General features: G+C 41.2%; 1 protein-coding gene and 1 long non-coding RNA gene across 3 annotated transcripts in view; one reads left to right on the forward strand and one right to left on the reverse strand.

The window, feature by feature from the left end:
- The window catches only part of LOC106994211 (uncharacterized), a 33,112-nt gene extending 25,122 nt beyond the window's left edge, over positions 1 to 7,990 (forward strand). The window contains exon 4 of the long non-coding RNA XR_001440696.3: positions 5,921 to 7,990. This is a non-coding gene — a long non-coding RNA (uncharacterized LOC106994211). The remainder of the gene's footprint in view (positions 1 to 5,920) is intronic.
- LOC106994212 (uncharacterized) overlaps positions 1 to 20,832 on the reverse strand; it is a 395,709-nt gene that overhangs the window by 1,983 nt on the left and 372,894 nt on the right. The window contains exons 7-8 of one of the 2 annotated variants that reach the window (XM_077974171.1): positions 9,853 to 9,935; positions 5,769 to 5,996 (exon numbers count right to left, since the gene is read on the reverse strand). The exons of the other annotated variant lie outside the window; for it this stretch is intronic. The gene's annotated coding sequence lies outside the window, so the exon portion shown is untranslated. The remainder of the gene's footprint in view (positions 1 to 5,768; positions 5,997 to 9,852; positions 9,936 to 20,832) is intronic. 2 annotated transcript variants of the gene reach the window in all.

Genomic DNA, 20,832 nt, shown 5'->3' on the forward strand with positions numbered 1-20,832 from the left:
CCCACCCCACCCCAAGGGAAATTTAGTATGCTTTGGGCCAAGTACTAGAACAGATATGTTCGTACGCTTTATCTCACTGAGCTTCGCAAACACATTGAAAGTTAGACATCATTATCCCCAATTTACAGATGAAGAAACTGAGGCCTGTGGGACAACACTGAAAGATCATATCCTTTCCATTTAACCATGCTGCCTTAATCTGGTTGGCTTAGACAATTAACTGTCTTGCCTGTAGGAGGAGTTCAGTGAATATTTGTTTAACACATTAACGATAAACTTAAACCTAAGAGCAGCACCAGGTGATATCTCTAATTTTCTTCTAAGCAACTTTATTACAATAATTGATCTTTATTTCAGTTTTCATAAAAGCGCAAGGAGAAATAAACAAGAGTTAAATGCATTGCCTTTTAAATTTCTTGGATGGTCTTTGAAGATGAATATGCAGAAGTCTAGTGGTGGGCATGCTGAAAAGATAATCATATTCAGGATATCTGGTGTGGCCACCGATACAATGTGGTCTCATGAGACTAGAGGGAATGAGGCTCCCTGAGAGCTGTGGCTCTAAAATCGTGTTCCTCCAAGCCAGGATGCTGGTCGGCATGTGGTGTGTGTACCTCTCGTGTGTGGGGGAGGCCTGTGTGGTGTGTGGGTATGAAAGGATGGGGGCCAGGGAAAGATGAAAGAGAGAGAGGACATTAGACCTTTTAGTCCCTGTTTCAGTGAGAACATCCAAATGTTATCCTTTTATGTATTGGTACCCCATATGAGATTCTCTTTGGAAAAATGGTTTCCGTGGCCATTAAGAAGTAGAAACTGTTGACCTAGGTCAACTCCTGACTGATAAGCAATTGTATTATTTTGTGCAGAATTTTCATCTGCATTAGCAACATACATAGGCTCAACAAAATACTTTGAATATATTCTGAAGATGTTTTAGTTAAGGAAAAAATGTTTAAGGTTCGTAGGAAAAAAGAAAGTAAGACACAAAAACAATTATCGTGAAAGTCCAAAAACGGTATAAATAAGAAAGGTTCAGACAGAAGTATTTTTTAAATCTATTCTGTTTTATTTTTTCTGTTAAAAGCCAATACGATCTATTAACACAAGTGATGAAACTGAGAACGAGAAATCCCTCCTTTTTAGCAACTCTGTCTTGAATCAGGGACAGGATTATGTGACAAAGGACCTTGTGAAGGTCTGTGAAATGCCCTGTATAATCCAGATCATTGCAAAGGGAAAGTGACTTGGTGGGCTTATATGTGGGTTGCTGAATATTCCCTCAACTGCCCTCCTGCCACCCTGCCCAGATTTTACGGGACCTTAGGAAGGAAGGAGACGTCATAAACAGCGGGATCAACTCAGTAAGCTTGTGTGATTAATACTATGTTTCACTTTTTCGGCTGCTTAGGATCAAAAAGGAAAAAAATAAAGGTTACAAAAAATCAATATCAAGCCTAACATAGGATTGGAAACACAGCAATGGTTGGAACAAATTAGAACCACATTTTCATCATCTGACTCCAATAACCAAAGGAAACACCCTTTCCTTCTTTGGGAGCTGTAGCTCTCTGGAGTTTTGGGAAGCCCAAAGGTGGAGACCATGTGGCCTCCAGGTGAGGCTGTAACTGGATCCTGCCAAGTCTCTGATGGCCCCTCTGACACCCTTTCCCCTTAAACTACATTCATCTTGTCTCTTCCCAGGACACTGTGTCTTTTAGGGGCAGAAGGGGATGGTAGCATTATCCTGGAGATTTTGGACATCAGACAAACCTCTCATGGTAACTTTTCAGTTGCCTTCCTGGCTCTTAGGGTGAAAGGGGGCAAAAATCAAGACCCTTATATTTTGGAGCCATTTTAACAACTTCACCAGTTTTGTTAAAATAGATATTCTTATTTTTCAGCTCTCTTTTGTCCTCCAGTGTTTACATGCTAAGTGTACACGCTTGCATATTCTCACGTATTTCACAATATTCTTTAAAAAAGCTGTTTGGTTTCTTCTGACAGGAATTCAGACCTAGCTTCTGAGCTGTGGCACAGCAGAAGAAAGGCAGCCAACACAGGATCTGAAACAGCCCAAGGAGCCTTCCCTCATTAGCTCTTTTGATACCCAGTGAAGTCACTCTGTCTTTACAACATCTGATTCTCTTTTTACTTGTAGTACCGAACTCTGGAGGTTATGAGATGCCATCGTAACTCTCTCTCTCTCCCTCCCCGCTATTTAAATGTGCATTCTGTGAAGGTGAGAAGCTTAAACAGTGCCTGGTATATAATAATTGCTCAACAAATATTTGTTGAAAATGGGAAGATGCTTATTTAGATAGTGAAGGGCTTGTGGGGGGTGGGCAGGATTGCTGCTCTGGGTCAGTCTGGGGAAGTTTAAGTATGGTTGGTGGGCAGGTAAGACGCGTGCAGGGTCTTGTCCAGGATGTAGTAGTCCCAGCACCACAGCACATGTAAATGCTTCTGAAATGTTTGATAGTGATGTTGAAACGGGAGAGTTCCCTTGACCCCTTCGCAAGACTTGTGAAGGGGTTGACTCCTTTACTCGCGTGCAGCACTCAGTCCCTTATGGAAGGGAGCACATTAGCACATGGGTATGGGAACCCAAGCGAACGAACACTGGAACTGACCGGTTGCTTCTCTCTGGCAGGAGCAGATTCTGTGCGAGCCCGTGGCAGCATCCAAGTGTGTTACAACGCTCTTTTAATTCTGCTGTCTGGGAGGGGATGTCTGCAACCCCCCGGAGCCCCAGAGGGCAGGTGTTGCAGTCAGTGCTCTTTTATCATTTGCTGTCCATGGACAGCTAAGTATTAACCAGCTCAGTGAAGGGTGAGTGGGACAGCCTTTTATACCCTGCCCTCTTGGTACCCTAGTTCTTGTCTGGTATCAAGAAAGAATCAGGTCACAATAAATAATGGAAGGGTGGTGAATGTGGAGGACTTAATTGAGTGGTGGAAGTGGCTCTCAGCAGAAGGGGGAGCTGGAAAGTGGGTGGAGTGGGAAGATAATCTTCCCCTGGAGTCCAGCAGTCCCTAGCTGAACTCCTCTCCGACCATCATCTCCAATGTCCAGCTGTTTCTTCTCCTCTCGATGTTCAGACACTTCTCTCTTCTGTGTGTATGACTGCTGAGTCTGGGGTCTGGGGTTCTTATGGGCACAGGATAGGGGGTGAGGTGGGCCAAAAGGCAACATTTGGCCAAGAAAACAGAGATGGTTCTCACTTTGGGCCATGGGTCTAGGCTTAAGGGTGGAGCCCTCGTCAGGAACTCTGCCGTCTTCTACCCAGTATTTCCCTGCCTCCTGGCCTTATCAATGTTGCCTCCTCGTCTTATCAATGTCATCTCTTCCTCAAGTTCCTAGTGTCACCCAGTACAAGTCAATGACTCAGTAGATTAATCAGCACCCTTTTCTCTCAAATTGTCAAAAGCTATTCAGAGTTATTGAAGACACTCAATTTGTTGCAGTTAGGGATGCAGAAACTGAGATGAATAAAAAGTGTTATCAGATTTTAACTTAAGACCCTAATTGTTAGATCTTTATTTTCTTTAAGACTTTTGGAAAAGGAAATAAAAAAAAATGTTAAGTACATATATATAGATGGCATGAAGAGGAGATGCAAAGGTCTTTGAGAATGAAGTGGGTTTTTTAAGTGTTAAAAAAATGATCGTTTTTAGTTTGAAGGCACTGAGTGCAAGGACAATTAAGCAAGTAAAAGTCTCAGTTTTTGAACTCAGAAAGTGATAGTTCATTGACTTAATGGATTTTCAACTTAGCAAAATTGCCTTTTAAAAAATAACTAATGCTGTCTTTCTCCTGAGGAAAGCTTTTTTTTTCCACCTCAGTTTTTTCATAAGCCCAAAAGTATTTTTGCATCTGGGCAGGCCTTTCTATGTGGATTTTGGTGTGAATGTAGATAGTTCTTAAGTTTCTTTCTATACCCAAATTGCTGCTCAGTATTTCTTTCATATAAATATCCTTTGAGTTGAACCACCAATTTTTACTTATAATATCTAATTTAGCTAAAGTAACTTCACAGACCCCTTAAAACTTGCTCTGTAAAAGTGGGAATACTGAAAATCACTAAGTCACCATGGGGCAAAGGGCATAGACTATGCTAGAAGTGACTCTTGCCTGGTTGTAATTTTGGTTGGCCCTGACTTGCATTGCATGTCAATTGCAAGTGTTTTTTACCTACCTAGGAGGGTTTCGATGGGGAAGATCCCTGCAAGCTACAGGAAGTTCTTTGGACCAATGGTTAACCAACTGCCCTGGCACCTTCCCGGCAATGTCGTATTCTTGCCAAGAGGTGGCGAGCTTCCAGGGATCACTGGGGGACACAGAAGAAAACCTGGGAAAATTGAAGCGGAACCCTTGAGATGTGGTTGACCAGATATATGTGCTGGCATCCTGGCTCACGGGATGGGGAAAAAAATAACCTGTACCTGTCTACAAATTGTTTCAGATTTGAAGAAAGCACCATGATAGATGCCTTTACATGCTTTCTGAAAAAGAAATTCCTCAGCATTTCGCTTACATATCTACAACACTGTTGGGAATGTTCATAATCGTAGTCATAGCCACAGAGAGACTGTAGATGTTTACATTCTGTTCCTGGTCAATCTGAGTGTTCCGGAAGGAAAGGAGATTATTTCTGAATGCATGTATTTCTACATTTCATATCTAGATATTAATTTATGCTGTGATCAAGCAAACCCTCTTTGGTTCTTATTAATGCCTTACATTTATTTTGGGGCTTTTTCCTTGAGGAGATATTGTTATAGTAAGTAGTTGGTCTGGCATGAGCAAGAAAGGAGAGAGCTCTCCCACCCCGCCCCAAGAATGTCAGGCGACATCAGGTGATGGTCTGGCTGTTGGTAATTGTCTCTCTAAAGTAATAGTTGGTCACAGTCAGTGCCAGGGAAAGGCAGTTTCCCTGTGATAGAAAAAAACCTGAAACTGGTGATCAGCAGTTTCCTGATAAGATCTCTGGAGTTGGGCAGCGGGCTCCAGCATGTGCATTAAGAGGCAAAATTACGGAGTTTAAGTGGTCTATGACATTCCATTGACATTTGACGGGTAAGGGAAGAATGCCTCAAGTGAGCATGCGTACACCTCCAGTAAACACACTGCGCTTGCTCACCTCCCAAGTGCCCGCGGGCCACTGCACGTGCAAACAGCCCACCGCCAAGGGAAGAATCAGGGGAGAAGGACCGCAAGACCGCAGAGGGGGGTCTTTTGACCACAAGACAAAAGGTCAAACCACACACTTGTCCTTCAAGTTGCCTGCTTGGCCCTCTTCCAAGTATACTTTCCTTCCTTTTATTCCGGCTTGAAAGCTTTTAATACACTTTCACACCTGCTCTAAAACTTGCCTCCATCTTTTCTTCTGCCTTATGCCCCTCAGTCGAATTCTTCCTTCTGAGGCGGCAAGAATTGAGACTGCTGCAAACCCATATGGATTTGCTGCTGGTAACAGCATAATTATTTTATTTGAAATGTTCACACCCTTTCATCGTATTACAGAAAACAGACATGCAGTATCCATGTAACTCTCCTCCCACTACCCACTTTAGTCTCATCGTTCAAAATAAGCAAATTACAGCCTTAAGTGGACATTACCATCAGTAAGAAAGGAAGTGGAGGGAAACGTGTTTACGTAATGGGACAAGCACTGGACAGCAGCTAGGGAAAATGATATGACACCCTACTGCTGCTAGCCGGCAGTGTGATGTTGGAGGAAGGTACATTTGGGGTCATAATTTCCTTACCTACAAAATAAGAAAGGTAGGCCAGATGACATGGATGACCTCTTCAAGCTCGAATTCTAGGATTGGAGTTCAGAGAACAGCAGAAAATGGCTGAGACCCTTTTGGGGGACAGTCTCCCCTCACACTGGGGATTCTCTTATTTTTCTTCTCAGGGAAACAACGAGCATATTGTGAATTGTAATAGAGAATATTCAGCAGATCGGCACTTTGTCATCGCTGTGAGTACAGCTTCCGAACGGAAAGGGAGAGAGAAAGAGAAGAAAGAGACTAAAACAAGGAAAAGAGTTTCATTAAAAAAAGAAGATGAAATTTATGCCAAGTTCAAAAACTAAACTGTGCATCAAAATGTACACTCATAGTAGATGGATAGGTTAAAAAAATGAGACATGATAAATAACTTTTAAGCAGGAAACAGTATTTACATATAATCCAAATCAATCCACACGTTGTTTATTTAAACGATTCTCCAATCCAGAGGGCTTGGGAATAAGAGTTTCTGGATGGCCTAGTTTACCCAGATACCTAAAGCTTAGTTAACCTCTTAAATTTTGTAATTTATTTTTAATGGGAAACTTTCTAAAGTGTACATTTCCTTGTCTTATGAGACAGAGTAGATTAAATGGAACATTGGAGCATAATTAGCCCTGGGGAATATAAGTATCAAGCGCTCAGTTCATAGTTAATAGACTCAGATGTAGATATAGATTGAATAGCTTGTGCTCCGAAGGCTCACAGACACAATTGTGCTCCTGAAATGTGTCTGTGTTTTTGTGATGGGTGCTTTGGAAATTCCCTGTTATCAATTTGCATCACAGTCATTTACCTGCTTCCCATAAAGAAAGTGTGGCCTGAGGCTACACCAGCTAAATGAATTCCCGAGGAGTTGAGCATAGCTGCCTCTGAGAACATTAGTGATCTAATTAAGGCAGCCTTTCTAATGATTGCTATTAGGTCCTTTTGCTTGTAAGCACTGTTTAGTACATGGTTGTTCAGATCCTGGACCACAGGCTCCTAGTCCGCGTGGGCCACCCCTTCTCTCTCCAATGTCACATGTTATGCCTCTTTATAGTCACTTCTCCAGTGCTTTCTGCTCCCAGGTCTAACACTGCCCTAATCGAACAACCAATCAGGGTCCTCTTCCCTTCTGGTCAGCAAATTAACCAGCTGCCATGTGTTAGTATAATCTTCAGGTATTTGACTAAAACATTTGGCTTATTGGCCACTGAATATTGAAGAGTCTTGTTGCTAAAGAGGCAATTAAAATGATGAACAAAACCCATCTTTCCTATATCAGCCACTATTAAAGTTCTACACAAGTACTGTACTTGTTGGGTTACGATATAACTCTTCCCCTTCCCCAAATAGAAAAGGTTTTCCCTCTATCCAATGGGTTCTTGCTCCAGTTGTCAAGCCAGGCCCCCAAGGTTCGAGGAGGTGGAGAGGGGAGGACGACAGGAGAAAGTGGTGTTGCTGCTCCTAAGAGCGGAGCCTGGCACCTATGGGAAGAATAATAAACCCAAGTCACGCAGCTGATAAGAAGAAGCAGATTTGGGATTATTTCGCTAACCTCTTGGGTATAAATTTGCCTTAGCATAAGCTATGAGTTAAAACTAATGGAATCGTTACAATAACAACAGATTCAAGGCAGTAGCTATTAGAATTCATGATGTTTTCCCTTGTTTCTTATTGTTTCCTCACAGTCAGGGAAGTATTTGGTTTTGCTGCCTGCATAAACATGATACTGGAATTTTTTCAAATTTATTATTTAGTTTAAAGCTATCAGTTATTTTTTTGTTTATGTGTACTTCAGCTCCATATAAATTAATTTCAAATTTATTATATCTTGCTACTTGCTTCTTTCAATTTTTACTTACATATTTACTTGGTCCAGGGCACTAATATAACAATCCATTTACATGTGTTTTATAGCATGACTGGCTTTTTAGGTACCAGCATTTTCTGAAAAGCAGATTGTTATTTTCATTTATAGTATCATATAAAAGATGTAGGATTTTATCCATCAGTTAATTTGTTGCATTTTGTATTTATTGATATCAATATACTTCTTTCTATCCCTATGATTTTACACTTTTTGCCCAGAATGTTGGAATATTGCTGATTATGAGTTTTATATTGGTTCTAATAAGTAATATACCTTATTTTTATGAGTAACATAGTATTTCTCCTATAAAACCACAATAAAATCACTTTCAATCCTTCAATTTGATGAAAAGTACTTAATTTTCCCCCAAAAGTTCTTCATAAAATCTAGAGGTACCTTGTGCATTGCATGTGTTCTGTGTGTCCATAAACTATAAATAGATGCAGATGTTACTATCTTATGTAACATCTTTATTCCATTAAGGTTTGTTTAGCATCTTCTGAGTAATGGCTGTGAGTCTCACTTCCACTTCAGCAGCAGGGTGGTTCAGAGCTCCTTCTAGCACATCTTGAGAACTGATACTCAAATGAGCTCACAAAATACATTTATGTGTGAGATTTTCCAGGCCCACAAAGGGTTCTCATATTTTATCATCAAACATCCACCATTGTTTTTTCTTAACCAGATAACTTTTATAGTCGTGATCCCCCTATAACCTTAGCATTTTAAGTAAGTCATCCACATGTGAACTATTACCCAACAGAGGAAGAAGAGGAAGAGGATCGTTCGCCCGAGACCATCTTTGTCACCATGTGATTTAGGTTCTTAAGTAGCCACGAGGTGTGATGACCACTTGCATTTCATGATTTTTAAATTCTTATTTTAAATTCACTTTCATTTAACAAACTTCTGTGTTTCTTTAACTAATTTTTACTTCTGGTTCAAACTCAGGCACGCTCAGAAAAGGAAAAGAGTGGTTTGTTTTTGTGATGGTAGCATAACACGGTATGGAAATGTCTCATTTATTTATAACTTGAGATTTATACCACCATCTAATTCCAAAAGGAATTTGAGGTGATACATAGAGGTGTTGACTTTGCTCTTATCTGAGCGCCTTAAAATGTAATTCATGCTGGTGGTTGTGTCCCATATATCAGCCCCTTGTTGGCATTTGGTGATTAATGTCTGTGAATGGAACAAAACTCATCCTGAAGGTATAAAACATCCTCTCATCCGTGAGGTCTTGGCAAGCACTGAGAAAACTGCAAGAAGAAATCATTTGAAATTGCACACTAGGCCCAAAAGAGTTGAATGGCTATTTTAATTTTAAAGAGGAACTTCGAAGGATAAAATAACTTTTTTTTTTTTGAGACAGAGTTTCACTCTTGTTGCCCAGGCTGGAGTGCAGTGGCATGATCTCAGCTCATTACAACCTTTGCTTCCCGGGTTCAAGAGATTCTTCTGCCTCAGCCTCCTGAGTAACTGGGATTATGGACGCCTGCCACCACGCCTGGCTAATTTTTTGTATTTTTAGTAGAGATGGGGTTTCATCATGTTGGCCAAGCTGGTCTTGAACTCCTGACCTCAGGTGATCCACTCACTTCAGCCTCCCAAAGTGCAGGGATTACAGATATGAGCCACCGTGCCCGGCCGACAAAATCACTTTTTAAAAGGCATCTCTACTAGAAAATGGCTAATGCACCCCCTTCCCCCACCCTTTGTACTCCCTGTGTATGCAACATCCAATCATTGGTGCCTCTCTGGGTTCCTGTCCGGTTGCCTCACTCCGGCATGACCTGGTCACGCATCACATTTTCATATTTTTCTTTGCACAATGTCACATGGAAAAACTCTGACGAAATAAGTTAAACAAGTTTAACATTGGTAAACAATGCAACTTTTGTTTTAATATCTCTCTCTGACTTGGTTTCTCACATCATCAGGAAGTAAAATAAGCAAGAAGTGGGGAGGATGAGGATGGAGGAGGAAGGAACAGCCGAAGCAGATATTTTTGTTTGGTGTTGCATTAGGTGAGTGACTGACCACACATTTAATAGGCTGGCAGATGGCTTGATGGCTGTTTTTCAACCCAATTGACTGGATGTTTGGGCTCAGCAATTTCCCTTGGCAAAATCGTGAAGTAATTTTGAAGCTGTATTCACTGCTCATTAAGTTTCCTTTCTGTGCTGCCCTCCCTCATACCTTTGTGTTTTCCTCCGGGTACCTTTCTGGGAGCACAGCCTGCCTCTGGAGGATCCAGGGTGGGACACACAGAAGGGAGAGTTCTGGAAACAAAAGGAAAACCAGGTCATGCAGAGGTGCAAGATCAGAGGCTCCCCTCTGCAGAGGTTGGGGAGTCACAGCCTTCATCACTTGTGTGGGGACCAACAAGCAGTGGACGCTGTGGACCCGGCTCTTGCCTTCCTTATTGGCACCTTCGAGGGGATCCAAATCTGAACCACTTATGCTTATTAAAAAGTCATTTTCCTTGCCTCTACTGTGGACCAACTAAATTCCTAATCTCTCTGGGTAGGACCCAAAAATCTGAATTTTAAATAACCACCTACGGTGATTTGGGTGGACATGAAATTTGATCCCTAGTGGACTGTCTCCCATCTAGATGATCTCCTACGACTCAGCTCTAACCTTCTATAATTCTGAGGCCAATTGAGTTTGTCTCATTTTGTTCTCCATAAGGAGAAGCCCTGGGCCACAGATGTCCAGCAGGAACTCTCCTTATCCTCATCAGCCTTATCCTCATCAGAACCTTATCCTCATCAGCCTTCAAATCTGCAAACATCTTCCGCAGCACGTCATGCCTTGGCAGGCACTGTGTGCAGGTGGGGATGGGTCATGTCGCCCTCGCTGTGGAGCTGGGAACATAACAGTGAGACTCCACTGGGGGCTGGTCCAAATGCAGCCTCGTGACGAACTCCTGCTCATGGGCACGAGGGCACCAAAGACACTTAGGAGGGGCAGAAGGAGGCACCCTGCTGATGGGCCCACTGGCAAATTCCATGGCAAGGAGAGTGGCAGCATTAGACAGAGGCAGCAAGATGGAAATCAGGTCAGGCCAGAGAGAGAACATTCTGGATGACATCACGGTTGCCAGGAAGCCGGGGAAAGAAGCCTGCTTGACCAGACCACACTGAGAGTCTAAAAGGGTCAGAGGCAGGGTCAGCCGATCCCAGAGGGAGTGCAGATACTCTCAGAATGATCTCTGATGCCAGGCTTCTGGGGTGCTCTGGGGATGCAAGAATAACCTGCCACCCTGAGAAACTCATTGACGCAAAGTTCTAGAAACACAGCCAGCTCTCTGAGAGGAGCCAGGTCCTTTTATGAAGATCCTTCTTTCCCCCATGGCTCACTAAAACAAAATCTAACTTCATCTCCCTGGGCCTCAGTTTTCTCATCCGTAAGATGTAGGTGTAGATAATCCCCACAGTATCCTCCAGTCTTATGTTTCTATGGAAACTAAGCAAAATAAATAACACAGGAAAATATAAAAAGACACTGTTAAGCAAGACAGAGTGAAGGTAGAATTTTCTGGCGAGGTAAAAGCCTGTAAAGGACAGAAGGAAGCCTTGACCACAGAGGTAGTGAGCAGCAGCAGCAGGTCACATGTGGAGCGGGGACGGCAGGGGTGACTCCAGGTCCAACGTACACACTTTGGATTTGGCCCCATGGAGAAGCCAGGAGGAGGTGAGGGCTCACCGCTCACTGTGAGACTGGACAAGGTCAAGGTACAGGCAAAACTATTCAAGGCAATCACTGCTCAGAGGATCCTCCAAATAAAATGGCTCATCTGCCTCAATCTGCTTTCATGGCTCCATTGTTACTTATGTAGCTTTTTTTTTTTTTTTAAATGCCTATGCATTAAAAGTCTTCAGGGAATATTCACTTTGCTCAAATCCTCAGTGACGACGAGCATCAAGTTTTCAAATGTCAAGCATACTCTCCATAGCATTTTTTAAAAAGACTAAATAAATTGAAAGAAAATCCAGTGTACATGTTCCATTCTGCAACCCCAAGTCTCCTAGTGCCCCTCAGTTCCTCAGCGTGCCTCCTGTGTCTGAGTGGAGAGCATCTTTAAGAGGAACTGTCACAGGGATGATGCACCATCCCTAGCTAGGAGCCCTCCCAGTCAGGAGGGGGATGGCTCCTTTAGCAGAGGCAACAGCTTCAGAGGGTCCCAGATGAGTGCCATTTTCAATGCACCATATTTCCCATGTACCTAGAGACTCTGTCAGGAATGGGGTCACCTCACAGAGTCACACACACAAGCCTTCTTTCGGAGCTTGGAATGCAGAAAACACAGCAGCACCAGCTCTCTCTTCAGTCAAGGTAATAGAAACCTCTTTTAAATCTCACACTGATTCCTCTGCAGCTCCTGGCAATAGACATGAAAGAGCCTTCATTGAACGATTTGTTCTTATCCATCTTGGGAATGAAGAGACATCTAGGTGGGGCCCCTCATACCGCAGGCTCCTATTGGAACACAGGAGTGACTTGCTCAGGGTGGCAGCCCCCATCCCAGAGGCTCTGCTCCTGTCTCCTACCTCTGATCCCTAAAATGGATGTGAAAACAGTGAAATGAGAAAGTCACTTCCAACCAGTCTGAAATTATTATTATTTTTTTTTAAGATGGAGTCTCGCTCTGTCACCCAGGCTGGAGTGCAGTGGCACGATCTCGGCTCACTGCAAGCTCCGCCTCCCGGGTTCACGCCATTCTCCTGCCTCAGCCTCCCGAGTAGCTGGGTCTACAGGCGCCCGCCACCACGCCCAGTTAATTTTTTGTATTTTTAGTAGAGACGGGGTTTCGCCATGTTCGCCAAGATGGTCTCGATCTCCTGACCTCGTGATCCGCCCGCCTCGGCCTCCCAAAGTGCTGGAATTACAGGCGTGAGCCACCGAGCTCGGCCTGCTTTAAAATTCTTGTAGCAAAGAAGGACTCACTTGTACTTTTACAGCAACTGAATAGCCAATACTTAATGCACAGAACGCAGGACACATTTATTCTTTAATTTTCTGGATCAAAGACGGTTGCTGAACGAAGGTTGTGGAAGCTCAAGCAGCCCCAAAGCGCCCCATGGCTTGTAGTAGACTGTTTTTGGAAGAAAAAAGCAAGACCTATTTGGTATTTTCTTCCTGAAGTGAACTGAAAAGCAAGCTTGATCCTCTTAAATACCGTCCACATCATTCACCTTTCTTCAACTCTGTACTAATTTATCGAGTGTACTTTATTTTAATTTTTATTATTACATCTTTCATTTCCGCATTTATAGTAGGTTCTTTTTCGGTGCTACTTGTACTTGTTTCATTTCTCCTTGTTTGTATTTTATGCAGTCTTTTTCTTGTTAAAAGATGTTATGCCTCATTTATCTTTTTGAATACATTTAGCCTACATATTTGAAGGTTTTGCCAAAAAAATTCTATAAAATGAAGTCTGGAGTAAATTCATAGTTTGATGGTTGATTTTGTTGGCTGTCTCTTTTAGTATTAGATTGCATAATGCATCTCTCTCTCAGACTAGCAGATTTGCAATTGCTTCCTCCTGGTCCTCTGAGCCTCTGGGATTAAGAGGATTCAGAACACTGTCCCTAGTTGTTGTTTCAGATGATAGTTTCAGATGCCTGTTCCACTGTGATGTTGGAGATGGTAGATCCTCTCACTCAGCCAGTTGGCAACGAGGTTTACTGTCACATTCTAAGGAAACTAGGAGCTGCTCTCCAAAACCGTCTCTCCAGGGGACATGTGCTGTGTTAGTTTTTCCTTCTTTAGTCTCTTTTTGTGATTAGGGAGAGCCCCTCCTCAGCTCCTGCCTTCAAACTGCGAGCCTTGTCCTTGCCCTGTGTTTGACGGAGAACTCCTAGTCCCCATTACCCAACAGAACATTATCTCTTGGTAGCCACTGCCTGCTTCCACACTCGGGGCCTACTGGGATCCTGGTCTCAGCCACCTCACCATTTTGCATCTCTATTCCATTTCTGGTGCAGGAAGACATTTGTTTTGTTGATTCTGGCTAAAGTTTTTTGTTCCCTTTTGAACTGTGTTCCTGTCATCACTATATTTCACTTATTACTATATGTGTGACCTCAAAGGGTGAACACTTGGATATAACTCCAAAAATGTGGTTCTGTTTCTGCAGAATTTAATTTTTAACTTATGCAGAATTCTGCTGTGGTTTCATGCATTTCACAAACATTTGTCAGTTCCTCGTGTATGCAGGTCATTGTTCTAAGTTCTAGTGGAGCAGCGGGGAGAGGTGGTATGAAGCTTTTCGACTTTCAGATGCTTTCAATTTTATCTAGGATTAACTGTCACTCTCAAAGAACTATAATGCAGGCCCAAATCAGAAGGCGTGGTCTGACTGTAATCAAGCAACTTGAACTTTCCAGTCTGTTTCTCCATCTGCAAAATGGCAACCGTAACATCTACTACTTTGGGTCGTTTTGAGGATTAAACAATATAATAGAAATAAAACACTTAGAATCCGGCACAAAGAGAGTACTCAATGATATTAACTATGCTTATCTTGGTAGACACTGTCTCAACTTTAAGCATCATGACATATATATGCATACATATATATACATACATATGATATATGTATATGTGTATATATATAGAGAGTAGTTTCTTAGAAACAAAATATTTTAAGTTTTTTGTTTTGTTTGTTTTGAGATGGTGTTTCGCTCTTGTTGGCCAGGCTGGAGTACAATGGCATGATATTGACTCACTGCAACCTCTGCCTCATGGGTTCAAGCGATTCTCCTGCCTCAGCCTCCTGAGTAGCTGGGATTACAGGTGCACGCCAACACGCCCAGCTTATTTTTGTATTTTTAGTAGAGATGAGGTTTCACCATGTTTGGCCAGGCTGGTCTCGAACTCCTGACCTCAGGTGATCCGCCTCCCTTGGCCTCCCAAAGTGCTAGGATTACAGGCATGAGCCATCACTGCCGGAAAAAAAAATATATTTTTATGTCTTAACTTTTTTTCTCTTTAAATTCTTGTTATTGAACTGTGACAGAATGGGCTTTTCTGTCCCCTGGACCACCTACATTTTCATGTTTCCTCACCTTGCCCAGGAGGGATTTTTGCAGCAGAATAATGCATCTATGTTATGCACAAGAGGGATTTGTTTATCTTGAAAGTGCTCTGCTTTAAAGAAGGTAAGAACTCACCATCTCCTCCTTGAATGAAACTAGGAATGGGTTTCCAAGGGCTCAGACACAGGACCAGCAACAAAGGAGGTTCTAGGGGTGGACAGAGAGTAGAAAAAGAAAGGAAGAAAGGAAACCAAAGGAGAGGAACTTGTGGATGCTCATCTGCGAAGGCCTCTGCGTGTCTGAGAAGTGACCCAGTGAGAAGATATTTTATACCAGCCTTTGTACTCTGAGAATATTTGTGATTGGCTGTGAGTGTGATGGGATTCTTCTGGTAATGGGCTATCCTTGAGTTCACTGTTGAAATGGTTGAGTGATGCCCATTTTTTTCAAGGGTAAAACCTTGGCTGAAAGCTTGATTCCCTGGGATACCAGATATCCTGGGATGCCCTAGATCACTATAGTGATAGATAGGAAAGCTTATTGTGAAGACTTGTGAGAAAATAGTGCCTACACCAAACATTTCCCTAACCCATGGATAGATAGTTTGGTCCAAGAGCATCCCGGGAGGGGCGGGGATACTTTACATCCAATGTCTTAAGGCAATGGAAGGACACGGTATTTAAAACAGACACTCTTCTGGAAGATGAGTGGACCCCAGAGCAGGATAGATGCTGTGCAAGTCATTGGACAAGAGAAAAGCTTAAGAGTGATTCCTTCCTGATCAGAAAGGGCCCGTGGATGTTATGCTCAAGAGATCTTCATTTTGTTTTACTTTATTTTTATTTAGTTCTGGGATACATGTGCAGGTTTGTTATTTAGGTAAACACGTGCCATGGAGGTTTGCTGCACCTATCAACCCATCACCTAGCTATTAAGCCCCACATGCATTAGCTATTAATCCTGATGCTGTCCCTACCCCTAACCCCTGACAGACCCCAGGGTGTGATGTTCCCCTCCCTGTGTCCATGTGTTTGCTTTGTTTGACTCCCACTTACAAGTGACAACATGTGGTGTTGGTTTTCTGTTCCTGTGTTAGTTTGCTGAGGATGATGGCTTCCAGCTCCATCCATGTCCCTGCAAAAGACATGATCTCACTCCTTTCTATGGCTGGCTAGTATTCTACAGTGTATATGTACCACATTTTCTTTCCCCAGTCTATCATTGATGGGCATTTGAATTGATTCCATGTCTTTGCTATTGTGAATAGTGCTGCAATAAACATATGTGTACATGTACTTTACAATAGAATGATTTATATTCCTTTGGGTGTAATGGGATTGCTGGGTCAAATGGTATTTCTGGTTTAGATCTTTGAGGAATTGCCACACTGTGCTCCACAAAGACATAGTTTAAAGTGCATTCAGTAATACAATCGTGGAATGATGACATGCTAAGCACTTTTTATTTTTCTCATGTTTATAACCACAAACGGAATGTTGGTTGATGGCCTGTTTTGATGATTAAAATGAGAAGGTTGTAACAAAGAAAAAGACTTGTGCATGTAGCTAAGTGCTGCTGGGATCATGCCTATCAAGTCAAGATCATCTAGGGGGACACAGAAGGAAAAGGAACCCTTCAACATCATTGGGATGGATTTAGAGAAAAATGTTAACAGCCAGCTTCATTTTTCTCAACCTTGGTGGCACAGCAATAATTGTTTTTATGTGCTGAAACTCTTGTAAGTTAAAACAGCCCTCATGAGCAGCCACCTTATTTCAGCAGAAACCAGATAGTGCTGAGATTCATTTTTGAATGTTCTTGTGGATTTTTCTCTTTCCTTTTTTTGAGACAGAGTCTTGCTTTGTCTTTCAGGCTAAGAGTGCAGTGGCACAATCACAGCTCACTGTAGCCTGGACCTCCTGAGCTCAAGTGATCCTTGCACCTCAGCCTCCTCAGTAGCTGGGACTACAGGTGTGCACCACCATGCCCAGCTAATCACCCTCTGGAATTTTGAATGAATATTGCCTCCCTGCCCAGGAAGACCTGGAATGCTCATGTATTGCTAGGGTGGACGCAGGCTCATGGGGACGGGGTTGAGGGGTGCTGGGTGGTGTGCACATGTGGCTTCAATGTTTAGGTTCAGTTTTGTTTCTCTCCAAGAGTTTTAAACGTAAATTAAGACCCACTCAAAATGAAGCATAGCCATTGCAGTCAGTCTAAAATAAAGGAGGGAAATTGGAAATCATACGTATTTGTGTTCAGAGAAATAGGTCAGAGGTCACAAAATGCCTGGCTGTGCCAAACTCAAACCGAAACAGAGCAACAATGAGATGCTCTGGGCGAAGCCCAGGTTCAGAACATCTATGTCTGGAATGGCTCAGATTTTGTTCTCAGATTTTATCTGTTTTTCGGCATTATCCCAAATACCAATACAATGTCAAAATAGAACGAAATTCTCCAATCAGATGACCAAGGCTTCCTATAGGGAAGAAGATAATTTTCCTCTTAAGAGTTTTAGCTGACTGATCCTTCATAGCACTTGGCTCAGGTGACAAAATTCATACAATCAAGGTCTAAAAACAGATTTCTTTTCCAAGTTACTTTTCCTTATCTAAGTGCTGCAACCCACTAAAAACAGCAATTTGTTAACTTTCTTAATATCTTACATTTTCCTCTTCACAACTCCATTTTACATCCATAATTCTTAGTTTTTTTCAGTGATGCCTTAAATTCTTATTGCTTGCTTCATTTGAATATTATGACATTTAATGAAATCTTTCTCATCAGGTTGATGGATTTCTTTGTTCCTGTTTCTTGTCCCTTTCATGATATGTCATTTTGAAAAATTGGACTTGAATGCTTTCTAAGTCTTCTTTTTAGCACTGTTTGCTATCTCATGTTTTTAGAATGATACTTTTACCAGTTCTCAAGTATTGCCAAAAGGAATCAATTAACATTTTCTCTAGTCATCTTGGAAATAAAAAGATAAATACATTCTTCCGTGCTAAAAAATAGAACAGAAGATCCTCCTTGTGCTCATCCTGGTCAATTCAGGTTCTGGGTCTGTTGAGAGAAAATTAATGGACAAAAGAAGGCTATCAAGAAGAGAATATAAAGAAGTACTTTTTAGAATTAATTAAGTAATGCAGGAGAACATCATGTGGTAACTAGATTATTAGAGAAATACTTTTTTACTGACAGACTGTATAAAACGCTGACGCTTAAAAGAATACTGTCTTTTCTGAATGGGTGGAAGCACAGTGTTCTGGGATGCATTTGAACAGACTTGTACTTCTTATGCTCATATATAAATATCTGCTTGCAAACCTTCTCAAAAGTAATTATTAAAATATATGTTGAAAGAATGAGGGTAATGTTACATGAAATTCCAATATCTTTCTCTGCGATAACATCTCAGAGTCTTTAGAAAATTCTTTTGATTTAGAGTCTTTAGAAAATTCTTTGCCTTATTGCAACTAACCAAGTCTTGGAATAAATGCTGAGACCAAACCAAACTGCTGCAAAGTAACATTAATGAGACACGGTCTGCTTATTTTTTCCTCTGGAGTATCATCATTTGAATACTAGAATTTTCAAATCAATTTCTTTTTCCATTCCAAGCACCCAGAAGCTATAAAATCAGATATTAGCATTGGGGAAGATTTATTACAAAAGCTATAAATTGAATTATCTATTCTAAGAGACCTGATATAGTCAGATACTTCAGTGAAATTTTTGTACAATTATCTTGGATATTTTTTTGTTTGTTTTGTATAAAATCAACACTATTTCATCTATTTAAGTATGTTACAGTCTAGCAAAAACAGGCTTAGAAATCTTTCCATTATTAATAAACACACATATCTCCTTGAAAATCATATCTATGAGATCTCCCATTCAAGTATTTTAAAGTAATATAGGAATACACTGTCTTTGTGAAAAACTTAAACATTATGGGTTAAGTTAGTGTTTTTCAGCCCTCTACTTTCAGTCCTGGCTCTCTTCCTAGAGTTAACCAGTGTTATCAGTTCTTTGTATATGATTCCAGATCTTTTATTTCTTCTATACATTTTCATCTATGTCTGTATTTATATTTATAGCCATATAGCCATTTGGTTGGACACTATTGGCATAATGACTAATGCTTACCCACTTTACAGAAGCCATGTGTAAGTCCTAACATTCTTTATTGCCTCTAAAGTATAGAAAGTTACAAAATTTCAAAATAATGCTTAAAACTCTACCAAATTTAATATTACCAAATTTAGCATTTATAAATAAGTCATTACATTTGAAAACAATGGGTAGGTTAGATTTTCCTTACTTCACAAATGTTCCCAAGTACAAACGATAATTATTGAAAAACCATAATTAATTACAAAGTAAATAAGTTACTTGTAACCAAGTCTTTTCAAAAGCAAAATTAGAAAAATCTTTCCTGATTTTTACAACAAAAAATTTATATTTAATTTAGGAAAAAGGTCTCAAATTAGGCGGAGTAATGTCTTCAAAATTTAAGATTTCCTAGAGCTTACAAATTTCTTAAAATAATTTTTTAGAACTATTATTCTAAAATAATATTCTAAAATAATCTTGTAGAACTATGCAACATTCTTTTGTGTATTTTTTAAAAACTTGCTTTACTCACTAAAATATCTAGAGAGTTCTAATGTGAGTAGACGTATATCCAGCTCCCTGTTTTGTAACTGACTGCTAATATTTCATGGTGCTTTTGGAAAGTGAAAAATATGGTGGCATATTGTTATCAATGGAAATTAGTGGATAAAGTCGGTACTTAGGGACTATCGAACATAAGCCAAAATTAAGAACGATGTCTGATTACAAATACAAGCCCTGAATAAAGAAGCCGATATCATGGCACTCAACAGGCAGCTTGGGGGAAAAACTGGTATGAAATATTAACCCGATCACTTTCTCTACCAGTACGTGTTGTTGAGATTCTAGAATATGCTCCTTGTTGTGCTAGGTACTGGGGGAATAGCGCTATGTAAAGTGAGTCCCCTCTTCATGGAGCTTATAGACTAGTGGGGAGGGCAGACACTGTACAACAATGCATAAAATTTACTATCACAAGGAAAGTAGAGGGTGCTCTTACCCATTTAGGGGTTCAGCAAGATCTCCTTGAGGAAGTAAAATGTAAGCTAGACTTGATGGTTGAATAGGATTTTGCCTAGCCAAAAGGAGGCGTCAGTCTGGATTGAAGAGAAAACGTGGCATTACAAGTTGATGGAATAGCATGTGGAAAGGCTTAGAAGCAAGAGGGGATTTGGCCTTATGTATAAGATGACAAACAGGAGAAAATGGAGGCAGGAGAGCTGGGCAGCTGTCAGAGTTTGGAAGGCTTTGAAAGCAGGTAGGGAGCTTGATTTTGCTTCTAAAGAGAATGGAAAGTCATTGCAGGGTTTTAAGCAGAGCTGTGGATGACCAACTTGGCCTCTTAGAAAGAGAACTGGAGTGGCTATGTGAAGGACAGGTTGGCAAGGAGTCAGTCTAGGAGCAGAAAGACCAATGTGGAGGTTGTTGCACTAATTCAGATGAAAAATGAAGACTCGGGGTAGAGTGATGGGGAAAATTCACTGACTCAAATTGCAGAGTCTGCCAGCAGGGCACATCTGTGCCATCTCTTTTTGGCCTTGGTAGGTCCTGGATTAGAGTAAAAGGTTTGGCTCATCTGGCCCTCAGGTGAACCAGCATTTGGATCATGACACTACGTACCGAAGGCAGTCCCATGGTATGCAGGAAAGATGGGGAAGAGTGGGTTCAGTTACCCTTACAGAGCTGCCTAGTCACATTCCTTGGATTTTAGACCAGGAGTCTGGTAACTTATAGCCTTTGGGCTTCCCATAGAAAGATTTGTTTTACCTACACAGTGTTTTTCTTTCTAAAATGAACTAATTATCAATATTTTAATATTGTGATATTTTATATCAAAATCTAGATGTTCAATCTCTAGAAAAATCAGAAGATCTGGTTACGCTGGATTTGCATTTCTACCTGGTAACATCCTGCCCATTTAGAGGAGGCCTATGCTCTTTCCTTTGCCACATTTCTGTCCACTCTCTATTGCCTCCCTGGTTCTGGGTATCATGTACTAATCATGGCGCTTGTGATA

The sequence above is a fragment of the Macaca mulatta genome, chromosome 17 (assembly GCF_049350105.2).
Source record: "Macaca mulatta isolate MMU2019108-1 chromosome 17, T2T-MMU8v2.0, whole genome shotgun sequence".
Lineage (NCBI taxonomy): Eukaryota > Metazoa > Chordata > Mammalia > Primates > Cercopithecidae > Macaca > Macaca mulatta.